This window comes from Cryptomeria japonica, chromosome 4 (assembly GCF_030272615.1).
Source record: "Cryptomeria japonica chromosome 4, Sugi_1.0, whole genome shotgun sequence".
In the NCBI taxonomy this organism is placed as follows: Eukaryota; Viridiplantae; Streptophyta; class Pinopsida; order Cupressales; family Cupressaceae; genus Cryptomeria; species Cryptomeria japonica.
In genome coordinates, this window is record NC_081408.1 from 151,634,403 (window position 1) to 151,638,742 (window position 4,340).

The window sequence follows — 4,340 nt, forward strand, 5'->3', positions numbered from 1 at the left end:
CAAATTTGAACTAATGGATAGGCTTCAAATGGAAGAGTTGACATGAATTAAGGATGTCCCAAGTCCTAAGGTGATACTAAGTGTCATCATAGGAAATCTTGAGAGAGAGATATATCAAATTTGAAACATATTGTCACAAAGGTAAGTCTTGTGTCATTTGCATATGAAAGAATAAGAATGATTGGAATAAAGTAATTAAAAATTAGTTGCATGTACTTTGTGATTACTTTGGCGAGAAGCCCATGTTGGTTCTCCTTACAAATGGAGAAAGCATGTAAGGCTTAAGAGGACAACAAAGGGGGCTAGTTAATGCAAGCAGGTGGTTTATCCCTTAATAGATATATTAAGGAATTTGCAAATGATTAGAAGAGAGGTAGGTGGAGATTAGGTGTGATTAAAAATAATATTAAGTGGCAAGTGGGGAATCTAAGAGGATTTGACTTTTGGAGAGAGAATGAGTAGGGAAAAATTCAAAATTTGGTTTTAATTTTTCTTTTAAAAAGGGAATTAAACATTCATTTCAATTCCAATCGGACAAGAAAAGGAAAAATAAATTTAATTAAATTAACAAGGGGATTTATTTAATTTAATAGTTGAATATAGACTATAGTTATCTAGATAAATTAATATAATTATTTACCTTATGTGGATTAGTTAAGAAAATAGAATAATGAGGGTTAATTAATTAAATAATAATAAATTAATAATTAATAAGAGAATAGAACTAGGATAGTATAAAGGGGAAAATTAACCAAATATCAATGGTCAGTTTTAGATGTCCACACCTCCAACGTTAGCAGCTATTGTGTAATCACCTACCATTTTGACAAAGTTCTTGACTTATTTTTATGCTGCTTTGGGTTATCTCTAGAAAATTTAGACTTGTCTTTAGAAATAAGTTCCTCAAGATTTTTCTTTTCTAGCTGATATTCTTGAAACAACCTAATTTACATATCTAAACATATATCACACCTTAATGATCACTATGCTCAACTTTTTTTATGAATCAATAAGAATTAGAATTTTTTTAGATAAATATAGCATAGTTCACAAACTCCATAATTTTTTAGCATTCTTCCTTAATATTCCTTTTAGGAATGTGAATATTTTTTTATACTTTTTGTGATTATGTTTCTTCCTCAGGGTTGAATATTGTTTGACAAGGTTGCATGATTCTCAACATTTAGTCCTCAGCATCTACCATCATTACATGAGGATCTACATTGCGAGGGCTACACAGTCTATCTTCCTCTTTTATCTTATAGTAGGAAGATTTTATTATATAGATTTTTTTATTCTTAGCATTTGGAGAGTCATTCATTTCTCCCTCTTGGGGTACTCTTTCTATTGGATTTTATATCTTTCCCAATTTATGAGAGATTACTTTGTAAATGGGTACCTAATCAAATGAACCCATCATTATTTTTAGATTGATTGTATACCCTTTCTAAGTTGCACTTATTGGGGGTTGTGGTGTTTTATTTATAATTTGGAAATATTTGTCCTAAGTGTAATATTGCACATAATACCTTGTGTTAATTAAGAAATCATAATTAGTATATGTTCACATAATATTGTGCATTTTAAGATAAAAATGAATTTACCTTACAGTATAAATGTATATGTTTACATAAATTTACCAATCAAGATCATTGACATTTATCCTACTCTTCTGTCTTAAGTTGTCATTTTTTACATGCTTTCCTTTTAAAAATCTTGCATGAGCGTACAATTATTTTCCCTATATAAGATCCAGGTTCTCTAAAAATAAGATTAACTAATACAAAATAACATAATATAATTTGATATATTATTACATTCTCACAAACTCTAACTTATTCAAAATAAATTTAAATTCGTTTTAAATAAAATTTTAAAAATTAGAACTAATTTATCAAATTAATCAAAATAATAATTTATGCACAAATATTCTTTAGATTTTCATAAAACTAAAGTCAAATCTAAAACATATAAACTAAATATTTTGTACATGTCTATCCCTTATAATCTATATTAGCTACTAAATAAATTACTCTTATACCTAAAATAACTCAAACAAATTGTTACTTTACACCATTTAAACTCTCATTTTCTTTTATTCTTTATTTGCTTTTTATTAGGGGGAAGTGCCTTAACTGGTTGCACATCCAAATAAAAAACTATCTATAAAAAAAGTTCAAGGCTTCTAGGTGAAGCCCAATAAAAGCAATGAAAATTTAATAAAACGTTCATATAAATATAAACAAAAACATAGAAGTTATGAGATAACCAACTAAAAATATGTAAGACTAAAAACAACAAAAAAAAAAAAAAAAACATTCATGGAAATTAAGAAACATAGCCACATCCATCCATCATGTCGTTGAACTCCTCCTCACACAGGAGTGAGGTGTTCCTAGTCTTTCCCTCGTTCTTGGTTTCTGCAGGAGCCTTGATTTTCTTCTTCTTCTCAATTTTCTTATCCACAATCATAACCTACATCACTCACTTCTACATAAAGCTTTTGTTGATTCCAAGAGTTCAATCCATTCTCTGTTTCTCTCACAGTCCAAATGAATTTGAGTGGTTTGTCATCCTTGACATTAAGATCCTCAACTTTCATAGCCATCGCCTATGAATTTGAGTGGTTTGTCGTCCTTGACATTAAGATTCTCTGTGGCCTCAACAAATTTTAGCCCACTCGAAGGCTTAGCAAGCCCTCTACAAGAAGTAGTTGTAACAACCTTGACCAGTTCATTATCAAAAATATAATAGTAAGGGAGGAGGAAACACGCTGCTTTGCCTTTGCCGCTAACAAACTTAAGGTGAACGCTGCTCTGATACCATATGTGAAATCAGAAACATTCAAAATAAATAAACACAAGCATAAAAAATAGACAAAACATGAAATAATATTTTAACAGATAAATTCTTTTATCACTCAATTCACAAATAGTAATAAGCCTGTCCTTTATAGAGCTCATAGCCCCTTACAATTAATTATATTAATTATATTCATGCAACTAAAAATAGAAATTACATGATTTAAAAATTTGTAGGCTTGGCAATTGCCATGATACAAGGTGATGCGAATATGTCTATTCATTCAGCCAGTGGTAATCATTCAGTACCTATACGAATGTAAATTCTCTAATTTCCACGACCTGGCGCCGGCGAACTATGACCACCACCATAATCTTCTACTTCTTCGGTGTTTCTCTTTTCAATCTGTTTATTAATCATCAATACGACCAATGAATCCTATTTAAAACTGCGATAATATGGCTTTCCAAATGTACTTTTATAATACAAAGTATTTGCTGTATTTAATAAATCAATTATTAAAAATAAAGCATTTACGCTGACCGATACCAGCAGGGCAGTAAAATGTCTCTGTTTAAAAGATATTTTATACCTCCGTGTTGTACTCCGCTCTTACGCCCATTTTCCTTTCATCTCTATTATGAGTGTCTGCCAATCGTCAAAATAGGTATCAATAATAACCTTTGAATGCTTATGAAATTACTATTTGGAAACGAAAGAAAAAATTACCAAGTAGACGACAGTGTGATTGAAATATTAAGACCAACATTAGTAAAACAATGATGGCCGAGTGTCTGCCCATGATCCCAGTCTGAAGGAAATACAGGAGATATGAGGCTTGTTATTTGTTATTCATTCTGTGAATGGAGAAGCGTATATATAGCTTTATTTGCCGTGTTCCAGGGATTTCAACTATTTGGAAGATTTCAGTCTCGGATGCATAGTCTTCGTGGAGGGGACTCCGTGTTTGTATTATAGATGTCAAGCACGCGCTTTGACTTTTACAAGCCATTGAGTTTACTTTTATTTCAAAGTAACCCAAAAAACGAACCTAATGTTTCTGTTCTATGCTCACGAGAGTGGTAGTTGAAATTTTCATTATTTTTCAATATCTTACAGTCAGTAATCATCTCTATTCACGAGTCAATAAACAAGTCATGGTCAATAAGTGAGTCAGTGATCGATTTTATCTAATCTATAACTAAATCATTGCAACATTATTAGCTCTATCTGGGATGCATGCAAAACCTACCTGAAGAATAGCACCCCTTCATCCCAAATGACATATCCAACTCTCGAAATGTCACGGTTGCCTTTTGCTGCTCCATCAAAGTTGAGCTTACATTGAGATTTGTTTGGTGGTTCCCACTTGATGTCTTTCCTATTCCTATTTCTTGATTGAATTCATAAGAAGACTACCTACCTTTGAAGGAAAAAACTTATTCTTGGCCAATCCTTAAGAACACAATCATCCAAGGAGGTGTAAGAGGATTTCATGCTTTTGTTCTTAATTGTATATGCCTTTATTTTGTTCTTAA

General features: G+C 31.2%; 1 long non-coding RNA gene across 2 annotated transcripts; it reads right to left on the minus strand.

The window, feature by feature from the left end:
• Nucleotides 1-2,409: 2,409 nt before the first annotated feature.
• LOC131037766 (uncharacterized) lies at nucleotides 2,410-3,649 on the minus strand. Of its 2 annotated transcripts, XR_009104293.2 has the most exons (4): nucleotides 3,532-3,649; nucleotides 3,395-3,450; nucleotides 3,111-3,207; nucleotides 2,410-2,816 (listed from the first exon to the last, which is right to left on the minus strand). It is a non-coding gene; the product is annotated as an uncharacterized LOC131037766 (long non-coding RNA). The 2 variants fall into 2 exon arrangements; XR_009104292.2 differs by lacking the exon at nucleotides 2,410-2,816 and having other exon boundaries at nucleotides 2,985-3,207.
• Nucleotides 3,650-4,340: the final 691 nt, after the last annotated feature.